This window comes from Anolis sagrei, chromosome 4 (assembly GCF_037176765.1).
Source record: "Anolis sagrei isolate rAnoSag1 chromosome 4, rAnoSag1.mat, whole genome shotgun sequence".
NCBI classification, from domain to species: Eukaryota; Metazoa; Chordata; class Lepidosauria; order Squamata; family Dactyloidae; genus Anolis; species Anolis sagrei.
This window is the reverse complement of record NC_090024.1, coordinates 206,186,388-206,199,323: the sequence shown is the minus strand read 5'-3', so window position 1 is coordinate 206,199,323 and position 12,936 is coordinate 206,186,388. Positions and strand designations below refer to the sequence as shown.

Below are 12,936 nucleotides of genomic sequence, written 5' to 3'. Positions count from 1 at the left end.
AGAGCAGGCATGCTCGGTGCATGGCAGTTTGAAGGAGTGAAGCTGGAATGAGGCTTGCACCGGCAAGTCCCTTCAAGGCAAGGGGGTTCTGTGTGGGAAGTTTGACCCAATTCTGTTGTTGGTGGGGTTCAGAATGCTCTTTGATTGTAGGTGAACTATAAATTCCAGCAACTACAACTCCCAAATGTCAAGGCCTAATTTCCCCAACCCTACCAGTATTTGGGCGTATTGGGTATTTGTTCCAAATTTGGTCCAGTAAATGAAATTACATCTGCATATCAGATGATATTGTGCAGTTTAGTGTAGTCCAAATGTTTATGTGGCTTTTCTTACTCATAACCATAGTTAGGTGACATCACACATGAAAATACATCATGCCAAAATGACAGCTTTGATAAAGGTGAGTTGTTTAACTTGAAGACAGTCTCCTGATCATAGAGTTTATAATGAAAGTACAAGTCATTTTGAACTTGAATATACCCTGCTCTCTACTCTAAAAGTTTCCTACTGCTTGATCAGCCTTCTTAGGACAACATAAATGTGACTTCCTTATCCCAATACTGATGGCATGGCATGTTTTAGAAATGCTTCCAAACAAATCTGTAAACCTGTAATAGTCATCGTTGATTCATGGAATTTTACAGGAGGTTCAGATAATATTGTCTTGCACTTCTAACCCTTCTGTGTTGTCTTTAATGGAAAAAAAGATGAGACAGGCACACATGTTTGACCAGTCATACTAGATGTCCTTTGTCCAGAAAAATCCTAGATATCATATAATAGCACTTGACAGAAAGTTTTCCAGAGATTTCCATTTTTTCTGGGGTTCATTGCATTAGTAGGTATTGCTTATTTCAGGAAATAATAATACCAAAACCAACACAAAGACAAATAGTTTAGAATTCACCAGGAAACCATCACAAACTATTCTGATTTCTGGGAGTCTTATCCTCTGAGCAAAGAAGGTAGCTTTTTCTTCTTATATTCTGCACAACTTTGGTATTGTATGAAGAATATTTCAAGGAAGAGCTTTCACTCCCTCTTCAATACATTTTGTAAATGAGGTAATAACAGTCCTGGTCTCAGAAGGCAGCAGATGAAAAGCACGGAATAAAAACAGCTAATGAACACAACCTCACTGAAATGAATGTTAACTAAATGGAAAGAAACAGAAAGTAGATGAAGAAACAAGACTTGGAAATGTAATTTACTGTTAGCATAATGGGCAAAGCCTATTTGCTATTTCGTGCGGCTGATTAAACCCATTCTAAAGTTTAGCTTTGATCCTGGAACAAAATTAGGCTTGTGATCTCTCTTCTAAGCAACAAGAAGTTCTTTGTAATTCAAAGCTTCCATAATCTTTCACTAACAAGAAGTAACCTTATTTTGTTATTTAACTCTCTACCAAGTTGTCAAACCTGTCCATGCGTGCCAATTTAATAGCTCACTAGCTGTTGATAATGCCCCTCTGTTATGCACAGAAAAAGTGTTGTTTTTCATGCACCATTTTTTCTATCTCTGTTAATTGGAAATAATGAGAAAAGACAGTCAGTCTGCGGTTGTCAAGTGTATGACTAAATAGAAGGCTATCATATATCCCACTTTGTAGCACTGGGAGAGTAGTAGTGTCAATCAAAATGCAGGGTGCCTCTTGATTAGACTTGTGTTGCAAAAATAATAGAATAATACAGCATAGGCCAGTAAGCCATTCAATTGAATGGCTTATTGGCCTATGCATTTTGACTAACCCTGTAGATTTGGAAGAGACCTCGTGGGCCAGCCAGCCCAACCCCCTCCTGCCAAGAAGCAGGAAAATCGCATTCAAAGCACCCCCAACAGATGGCCATCCAGCCTCTGTTTAAAAGCTTCCAAAGAAGGAGCCTCCACCATACTCCGTGGTAGAGAGTTCCACTGCTGAGCAGCTCTCACTGTTAGGAAGTTTTTCCTAATGTGCAGGTGGAATCTCCTTTCCTGTAGTTTGAAGCCATTCTTTTGCATCCTAGTCTCCAGGGCAGCAGAAAACAAGCTTGCTCCCTCCTCCCTATGACTTCCCATCGTCATTACTGCATCAAATAATGTGTGTGTATGCTAGGGGAGATACTTTCATGTTTGCTTTGACTGATCCTCCAATAATTTCTTCCATTTTATTTATTTTCTCAGGAAATTCATTAAGGAAGGTGAGGCAGGAAAACAGCAAAACCCTTTGTTGTAATTGTGTGCTTTCAGGTCATTCCCAACTTTCAGTGAACTTAAAGCACCCCTATCACAGGATTTTCTTGGCAAGTTTGTTCATAGAGGATGCGCCTTTGAGGCTGAGAGAAGGTGACATGTCCAAAGTCACCCAATGGTTTTCCAAGGACATCTCGTATCTGTAAGCATTCCAGTTGAGTGTGTGTGTTTGTGACTTTGAGTTGCCTATTGATTCTTGGTAATCCCAATAATTTCACAGGGTTCTCTTAGACAAGGAAACGGTTTGCTGGTTCCTTCCTCTGAAATATAGCCTAAGCACCTGGTATTTACTGGTGGTCTCCAATCCAGGTATTAACCAGGGGTGGCCCTGCTTCTAACATCAGAGAGGATTTAGTGCCTAGGACAAACAGTATGAATACTACAGAGGTAAATGCTTGGAAAGTATATAAGACCTCTGTCTCTCTACTCATTCACCTTTGCTCTGCCATTTAAAGATAGATGCATGCCCAGAAGGTGTTAAATGGTGTTTTAGGTTGTCTCCACAACAGAACTCTTTACCATTGTTGGAGCAGTTCAAATAGAAATGCTATACAAGTAGTTACCATAATGCCATTTCTTGCAGCCAAGATCCTCCCATAATAGTGAATCATAAATACATTCTATTCAGCAATTATTCCTAGCAATGTTTTAATTTTTTTAAAAAAAAAAATAGTTTCAGATACACAAAAAAAATCCCAATACAACAAATAATCTAGAGTAAAGTCTAGAAAAGACTAGACAGTGCGCCATATACACATAAGCTCCTTCTTTGGAGGCTTTTAAACAGAGGCTGGATGGCCATCTGTCGGGGGTGCTTTGAATGCAATTTTCCTGTTTCTTGGCAGGTGGTTGGACTGGATGGCCCACGAGGGCTCTTCCAATTCTATGAAGTTAGGAATAGTCCATCAGAATGCATTCTGATTAAAACTGGATGTGGGCCAGATTGTGGTGAAAAGATTCTGCAATTTCCATGGATAATAGGTAGATAACAGATATCAATTAACATGTAACACAACTGGTAGTGTTAATATTTAATGAAGAGCAACTCCCAATTAATGCTCAAGCCATTTATGTCTTTCCACACCTTGGCAGTGTCGATATCAGTAACTACCAGGAAGATCCTAATTAGATTTTCTTTTATTGCCTCCTTCAAACATTAGTAGAAGCTACAAAAGCACCAATTTCTGAGTTTGGTTGGTGATGTCAGTAAGGCCTGATGCTAACATCTGGCTCCTGGAGGGCAATACAGACTTATAAGTAGGTGGAACTCAGCTCCTTTTCAACACTCAGATGACAAGGAGTCAGTATTACCAACACAATTGGTGAAGAAGAATGCAGCACCATCTGTGGACAATTTTAAAGACCTGCTTCCTTAGCTGCTCCATGCAGTCATGCTGGCCACATGACCTTGGAGGTGTCTACAGACAACGCCGGCTCTTCAGCTTAGAAATGGAGATGAGCACCAACCCCCAGAGTCGGACACAACTGGACTTAATGTCAGGGGAAAACCTTTTCCTTTCCCTTTCTTTAGTCTGAGCTGAAATAGTTTTGAGAGGTGAGTGTACTCCACAGGTCAGTCCATGTCATCCTAGAGATGAATGAGGTGCCTTCAGCTTTCTGGTCACTTCTGGATGCAAAATAACCAAAACAAAACGAAAAACAAAAACAAAAAACCCCCGCCTCTCCTGAGATTATAACAGTAGAGGTGTATAGCAAAAGTTTCCCCCTTTCCTTTTAAGGAGCAAAGAGGATGGCCTTTAAGGCAAGACATAGCCAATTTTTTTCATGTCAAGAATGACTTGAGAAACTGCAAGTCACTTCTGGTGTGAGACAATTGGCTGTCTGCAAGGACATTGCCTAAGGGATGCCTGGTTGTTTTACTATCCTGTGGGAGGCTTATCTCATATCACTGCATGGGAAGCTGGAGCTGACAAATGGGAGCTCACCCTGTTCCCTAACGCTTCACCGTCCACCATAGATGTTCTACAGCGAAACCCACAAGGAGATCATTAAAGTGTAAGTGGCTATGTTGAACTGAAATTATTCCTAGCAGTTTTCATCTCTGGAAGAAACAATTCTATTTTAAAACCATACCCAGTATGTCAGATTACAACAGAAATCACTCATAACTACACACTTCGTTGGATACATCCAGTTTTTGCTCCTGTTAAACTCACAGGGGATTGCAGCTAAGATTAAAGGAAGCAGGGGAATCCAAGGGATGATGGGAGATGATTTCAGAGGGTGCACCTACACTGCAAAATTAATGCGGTTCGACACCATTTTAACTGCCATGGCTCAATGCAATTGAAGTTTGTAGTTTGACAAGATCTAACATTCTCTGGGTTACAAATCCCAGGGTTCCATAGCACGAATCCATGGCAGGTAAATTACAGTCAAACTGCATTAATCCTTCAGTGCAGATGCACCCAAAGTTCATCCTAATGAAAAATTATTGGGGTTTGATCCTGCGGATCTAACATACCACTGCTCTTCTTACACACTTCTGAAACACACCCTATGAGCAAGCACTGAACCCATCGCCCTTAAAGATGAAAGGGTGTGGGAGTGATAAACAAGAGGCAGCAATGTGATATTGGCATGGGATGTCTGCTCTGTTTCATCTTAACAGTTCTTGCATCAGCCTATGAGTGTTCAGATGACAACTTTATAGATCAAAATGCCTAATAATGGCTATAACATTAAACTCATTAGAAAAAACAACAATATTAGTCTTATTTAAAAAAAGGTCTGGTGTTGAGAGAGCCTCAAAATCCAATTGACCATAAGGATAATAAAGATAAGGGAGATGACAGAACCAACAGTCAATCAACCTATATAAAATGTGAAGGGAAGACTGTCACAGTCTGCTCTAGAATCCTGGAAATTGTAGTTTGATGAGGAACCAGCACTCTTTGGCAGAGAAGGCTAAAGACCTTCTAAAACCACAGCTCCCACAATTCCATAGCATTAAGGTATGGTAGTTAAAGTGGCTTCAAACTGCATTAATCCTACAGTGTAGATGCTCCCTCTATTTCCTCACTCCCTTTCTCTCTGGCCACCCACATCTTTTGTTTTTTCAGTAGCACCCAGAAATATTCTAAGTCGCTTGAGGGGAAAATTAATAGTTGAGCCTGGAACCCTAGGTCGCGGTGGTGGCTAGGGGAGCTTTTGCGCAATTAAAACACGTGTGCCAATTGCGCCCGCACCTTGGAAGTTTGACTTGGCCACGGTAGTCCATGCTCTTGTTACATCCTGAATAGATTACTGCAACACTCTTTATGTGGGGTTGCCTTTGAAGACTGTTCGGAAGCTTCAACTAGTCCAGTGGGTGGCAGCCAGCTTTCTCACTGGAGTGGCACAAAGAGAGCATACAACCCCTCTGTTACGCCAGCTCCACTGGCTGCCAGTCTGCTACCAAGCACAATTCAATGTGCTGGCTTTAGCCTATAAAGCCCCGAACGGTTCTGGCCCAGTTTACCTGTGCAAATGTATCTCCTGCTATGAACTGCCACAAAGGTTAAGATCATTGGGAGAGGCCCTGCTCTTGGTCCCACCATCCTCCCAAACGCAACTGGTGGGGACGAGAGACAGGGCCTTCTCAATGGTGGCCCCTCGTCTGTGGAACTCCCTTCCCAGTGACATCAGATCAGCCCCCCCTTCTATCCTTTACAAAACAACTTAAAACATGGTTGTGAGGCCAAGCTTTCGAACAATAGATGCAGCAATTGAGCTTGATACTGAGCCTATGTTACTGACAGTTGGTTTGACCTGGAGTATGATTTAAATTAGTGTGATTTTAAATGAATGTTTTATTAATTTAATGTTTTAATTACTATTTTAATTGCAATTGTTATTTATGAATCTGTTGTAAGCCACCCTGAGTCCCCCCTCGAGGGTGAGAAGGATGGGATACAAATATGTAAAATAAATAATAAATAAATAATAAATAAAATCTAAGGAAGGGCAGGCTCCATCAGGGACTAGCAATGGGATCTGTTCCTTCCTTAGATTGTTCTTCCTAGGTGGGTTACAATGCATGTGGGCATAGATTGGAGGATATTCATTCAAACAAAGTTGGTTTGTGGTTGAGGTCTAGTACTTTCCTGCAAAATGCTTTTGGGCACCATACATTTTAAAAAGTTAAATAAAAATACTACAATTTGCAGTATTACTAGCAGTAAATACTAAAGTTTCACCTCTGCAACAGCCGTGTTAGATAGGGGAAAGCCATTTAGCTTCCTGTTAACAACTGTAAACTTAATTTGAACCAGCTATGAATGTAGAGAAACCCTAAGAAGGGGCATGAATTTATTAAGTATTGACTTTTTATTGTACTGCAAGAGTGCAGTGTGGAAAGGTTCTCATTCAGCTGGGGAATGCCCTTCTAAATCTGCATCCATACCTTCACTGTAGTTTTTCCTGCATCTCAGTGAATACAAAAGCTAACAGTGAAGTTCCTGTCTCCAAGCCAAATAACCTTTAAATGGCAGCTATAATGGGAGATTTCTGTCATGTCAAATAAGACTCTGGGAAAACAATGCCTTCTTCACCTGGGGTATCTGGTTCAGTTCAGTTAATTTGTGTCTAGTTCTCAGATCCATTGTCAGCCTCATAAATATGTAAAATATTAAGCCATACAAATATCATAGGCGGTGCAGAACCCACAATTTTCAAGTCTGGCTCACTCTGAAAAGGTCCAGCAACAGTAGCATTACAACACCAGTTCTCTGACAGTGGGAAGGAAATCTACAAAGAAAGGTTGATTAAAGGTTTCCAGGTCTTGCTTCTTGGTTTGTGTCTGCACTGTACAGTTATTGTTCTTCAGAACAAGAGTCATAGCATTTTGATATCATGGTCATTTAATATCTTCAATTCAACTTCATAAGAGTCTTGGTAGCCCAGCTTTGCTTGATCATTTCAGAAAGGGCTCTTTGGGGGCAGAGGCTGAGCCCTCCCGGCTTTCCCAATTCCAGGGTCCATGAATAGGCCTCCCTAGTAAATAATTTTAAGGATTTCAGCAAGTTGTGAATTCTAGAATTTTGAAGATCAAACCAGTCCATACTCCAGGAAATAAAGCCCGACTGCTCATTGGAGGGAAGGATAGTAGAGGCAAAGATAAAGTACCTTGGCCACATCATGAGAAGAAAGGAAAGCTTAGAGAAAACAATTATGCTGGGGAAAATGGAAGAAAAAAGGAAGAGCAAGGGCAAGATGGATTGATGGCATCCTTGAAGTGACTGGATTGACCTTGAAGGAGCTGGGGTTGGTGACGGCTGACAGGGAGCCCTGGTGTGGGCTGGTCCATGAGGTCACGAAGAGTCGGAAACGACTGAACGAGAATGAATAACGATGGAGTTGAAATTGTGTTACCTGACTTTTATTGCTTTGTGTTTTTCCTCCTCATAAGGCCAATAAAGGGAGTGGCCTCTGCTTGCATTGAAATCCTTTCATACCAACTTAATTGACGATATCTCAAGACAAAATTTAGGCCAGTGACTGTAATTCCATGACCATTTTTTCTTTTAACATCTTTTCCTGATAAAGAACCAGTGAAACTGTGAAACTTAGCATAATGTATTAAATGGTTTAGAGTTGGATCAATAAAGGTATCAGTTTGTGATTCTGTTGTATTTTGCTGCATGGCCAATATAGCACTCCCAAATATGTTAAAAGTGAAAGGCATATTAGCAAGATGACGATCAAAGAATCATGTTTCGAGACTGTCCAATGTTCTTATACTAAAAAGTGAAATAGAATTAGAGGAATATAAATGTTTTGCTTTTTTCTGAATACATGCAAATACAACAATCTAGTACACAAATAAACACAAGCAGCATTACGATGGCTGATGCATAAGCAGAAACCTGGAGCCTGGCTTTTTCTCTACCATTGTCAACAGCAAGGTGAAACTACCATGACACTTCACATGACCCAGTTGCCAGGGCAATTCAGGGAGCAAAAAGACAAGCACTGACTTAGGTTTTATGAGAGCAGAAATGCTGTGAACCCAAAGTGGGTGTTTCTAGTTACATCAGTAAATAGAGAAAATGGACTTGTATCTCCAATATCCTTGGCCTGCAATACAAGGGCCAAAAAACTTCCACAAATGGAAAATAACTTAAGATTTGTCACCAAGAAAAATCAAACTTTTCCATTGTTGATTGTTTTTTCGATTCTCCATGGCTTTCTGAGAACTGTAAAGATAATTACCTCAACTCATGATTATTAGAGCAATATAGTCATTGTCATATGTACAATTATAGGCTTTGGAAATGCTGATGCACAGACACCTGAACTACTGGCTCATCTGAGAAAGTGGATTGATGTCTACAAACACTCATGATAATACACACATCAGGGCATCTTTGAAAGCACTGAACAGACTGCGCTTTGGCACCACGAGATGCAGAGCCAACCTTAAGAAATGAGGCCACAAAATGGAATCCATGACATGCGAGTGTGGAGAAGAGCAAACCACAGACCAACTATTACAATGCAGTCTGAGCCCTACCACATGCACAATAGGGGACCTTCTTATAGCAATACCAGAGGCACTCTGAGTGGCTAGCTACTGGTCAAAGGACATTTAGTATAATGCCAAGTTTTTAAAACTTTGTGCTTTTAAAAATATATTACAACTGTACCCTCAGTTTGCTTCTGATACGATAAATAAATAAAATCAGGTGTGCTGGATTTCCTTTTGTCCCTTGGAGCTGGAAAGAATATTATCTGCTCTTATGTAGCCGTGTGAGCCTGGCTAGAACAGGCAAGGTGAATTGCTGCTAAAAACTCATTTTGAGTACATAGGCAGCAAAACAGAGAAAATGGTGGGGACCAGATAAACCACCAATTTCCTGCAGAACGTAAAAGAAGCATCTATAGGTTTGGCCACTGAGATCATTAAATCATGTGAAAAGGGAAGGCTGGTGAAATATGCTGTTTTAAAGAAGCTTTCAATCTCCAAGGTTTCAAGTGTTTGCTTACTTATGCAAGGCTTACCTAATTTGCATGTTTCATTTTGCATGTGCATGTTGTTAGCTTTGGATACAACATTTGCTCAAACATGATGACCTGCTTGTTTTTTGAGTGATATAGGAACCTATTTCTATTCTTTTCATGTTATATCTATTTTTGGTACCATTTTTTCTGTTAAATAAGTAATACTTGGGAACTTTGCTAACATTATATTAAATTCTGTCACTTTGAATGAATAATAAAAAGGTAGGAAAAATCATAACAAATCTAGAAGTGATCTACCTGAAAAAGAATAGTAATGTAGATTAAATATCCTTTATCCAAAATGCTTGGAACTAAAAGCATTTTGCATTTCAGGTGTGTTTTTTTAGATTTCGGAATACTTTTATTTGCACATGTTTGCATAAAGGAAGTGGGGCCCACATCTAAAAATGAAATTCATTTATGTTTCTTATACACCTTACACATAGCCTGAAAATAATGTTATACATATTTTAATAATTTTATGCACTCAATAAAGTTTGTGTATATTCAACAATCAAAATGCCAAAGGGGGGACTATCTCAGTAATCCATGTGGAAAATATTAGTATATTTATGATTTCAGAATTTTTGACAAAGGATACTCAACCTGTAGTAAAAGCATTTTGCATGAATAATAATAATAATAATAATAATAATAATAATAATAAATCACTATGATTACTCTGGTGAGATAGAAAGTAGCACAGCGCAAGCCCTGCTCACTGCCCACAGCCCTTAAGTGCCTAAAAGGCACTTGGCTTTTTTTCCAATTCTTCTGAGTGGTACCTGAAATGAGAATCTGAAACGACGAGAAGGAACTTTCTTGGCTGTCAGCCTTCTCTAGTGACCTTGGGTGGCCCTCTGCTTGTCATAAATGCCTAGGGCAACCATGTCTCAGGTGTCACTGGGAAAGATCCTGGGAACGCTACCTTTTTGCATGACAGCTCTTGAGACCCATAGCAGAGTTACCCACCCCCCCCCCCCATATTTCCAAGCTATACAGGTACTATACCTGAGCAATTCTCCTTCACTTTGCGGCATGACTTCCAGATAATTCCATCCCCCAAAGCAGAAGCTCCAATCCCAGTCCTTTTCCAGAACAGATGTCCCAAGCCTGAACCAAGAGAAAGCTGCAATGGAAAATACACGCTTCTATATCCAAGCAAAAAAAGACACCTTTGTGCAGTGTTCGGCGGAGGAAGGGTGGGGAGCTGCTGGGGATGTCAACAAGTGCGGCTCAACAGCCTCCAGAAAGGAACAGTATGGCCTCCACTAGAGCTCTTATGCTGTGCATTACAGGAGCTTTTTGAGTGACCAATTAGAGGCCGCATCATGTTGCAGCCCCAGGCGCTCTCTGACATACAGCTAACAAAGAAAATAAACCAACCTGATCCCACTGAAGCAGGGTAAGAGCAGGGGAGCAGATAAATTGAAAGCTGAAAAGAGCCAGAGAGGCATGCAGCGTAGTTGAATCAGGTTACAGCCGACCTCACCTCTCTCCATTATTCAAGGACCTTAGCTCAGTGGGAGCAGTCAGCCAAGGAAATGGGAGAATATAAGGCGTTAGGAAGACGACTTACTAAACATGTTCTTTCCAATCCTGATAAAGCTAGTCCAAGGTTCACACCATCATAAGACTGGTTTTCCAGACTAATTTGTGTTGATGATAAAGGTAACTTCTGTGTTCTTTTTCACTGTTTAGACGGGGTTTTCTCTGGTAAAATTCTTTCTAAAATATGTTCCCTTCTTAATCACAGCAGTTATATACTAGTTTTGCCAACAGAGAGTTTGGGGATTGGGATGGGAGAAAAAGATAAAGCATTTTGTTGCCAGAAAGGCAGTAAACAAATGACACCCTTCATTCCTTCAATTAAAGGCGTACATACCCAAATTTATTCAAATTATTTTTGTAAATGAGACTGAAATCTCCAAAAGCACTGATCCCCATTTGCTATTATTTTTTGTGATGTCATAAGAGATCTTGGAAGTCTGTCATTCAGAGTCATCACAGGGCGAGTTCGATTTATGGCAATTCTATGAATAAGATCTCTTCAGTATCTCTGACCATCCACTGTCTTCCTAAGATCTTGCAAGCTCAGGACAATGTTTTCACCCATAGTATCTTGGTTTTCCTCATTTCGGACTGCTTTCTACTTTACTGAACATTGTCCTGTTTTCTAATGACACAGCATCTCATGATGTGACCAAAATATGACAGCCTCAGTTTAGCCATCTTGTTTCTACTGAAAGTTCAGGCTTGATCTGCTCCAAGTCTTTTTTTAACAGCCCACAATATCAGTAAATTTTTCTCCAAAACCATGTTTTGTATGAATTGTTTTTCTTCAGTTTTCTTTTTTCTCAGTTCAGCTTTTACAGTCATTCATAGAAATCATAAATGCAATAGCCTGGAAGTTGGTATTTAATTATATGTTATTACACTTGAGGATATTATCAAGTTTTTTCATGGCTGCTTTCCTGTGCTTTATCTTCTGATTTCTTGACTAGTCTCCATTTAAGTAAATAATTAAAGAATATGAAAGATTTAAATTGTTTCAGTGTCTTTGTTATATACTTTAAAACACTTTAATTGCCCCCTTTCCTGTACTTATGACTCTTACTGGCCAAGGGCACTACCCTGGCTACCCAGTCCTCTGACTATTGCACTTTCCCTCGGCTCTCTCAAGGAATCATTGCACTTACTCTGAGCCCAAACCCAGTTTCAAGTTGGTTAGCCAGGGTATTGTTTTTATGTTTTTATTATTTGTTGTTACTGATTGTTTTTACTGTGTCTGTTTTAGTTGTAATCCTTTGGCTTGTCCCTCTGTAAGCTGCCCAAGTCCCTTCGGGGAGATGGAGGCAGGGTATAAAAATAAGTTGTTGTTGTTATTATTATATAAATAATATGTGGCCATTATTTTTCTTTTACATTCAACTGTGACCCTTTTGTTTAGCACTTTCTTTAACTTTCATCAGTTCTTCCAAGTCACTGCTTTTTCCTGCAAGTAATATATCATTGGCGTATCTTAAAACTGTTGATGTTCCTTCTCAACATTGATACTCATGTTCTCTGAGTTTAATTCATAGAACATGTTCTGTTTTCATAGGATATGTTCTGTGGATAAACAGATAAGGAATTAAAATATGTTGCCTGAGGTACCCTTAGTGAAGGAGACATTTCAAGGTCATTGAATACTAAGTAGCGGTCCCTTTATGGCATAAATGTTTCTCAGCCTTTATTTCAAATCCACTGCATAAAAACTATGTGAAATGTGATGCCCACCCATCTGTAATTGTTTCAGTGTCTTTGTTATATACTTTAAAACACTTTAGTTGTCCCCTTTCCTGTACTTATGACTCTTTTCCCAATTTGAAAAGTATATGGGTACATTAGGGAAGGATTATCACAAGAGTGAGGTTCACTGCCAAGCAGAATAGTCCAAATGAAAACACAGGATGGAGTCAAGAATGTCTTATGTGACCTTCTTGCTTCCAGGGAATGGAGAACTAGTGAGGGTTCATTTATTGTTATTATCATTTCCATCACAATACTAATGAAATAGTTTTGAATTAGGCCTGAGAAAGACAGTATTCTCTGCAATTTTTGAACACAATTTTTCCATACTTTCCCATTCCTCCCTTCCTTTGAGAAAGAGTAACCAGGTGCCTCTTTGAAACTTTCTGTATTAATGCCACCTAGTGACAGCCT

General features: G+C 39.7%; 1 protein-coding gene across 1 annotated transcript in view; it reads right to left on the bottom strand.

Moving 5' to 3' along the window:
• Nucleotides 1-10,541, bottom strand: part of LOC132773294 (alpha-1,6-mannosyl-glycoprotein 4-beta-N-acetylglucosaminyltransferase-like) — a 40,990-nt gene extending 30,449 nt beyond the window's left edge. The window contains exon 1 of the mRNA XM_060772451.2: nucleotides 10,243-10,541. The gene's annotated coding sequence lies outside the window, so the exon portion shown is untranslated. The remainder of the gene's footprint in view (nucleotides 1-10,242) is intronic.
• Between the last annotated feature and the right edge of the window lie 2,395 nt (nucleotides 10,542-12,936).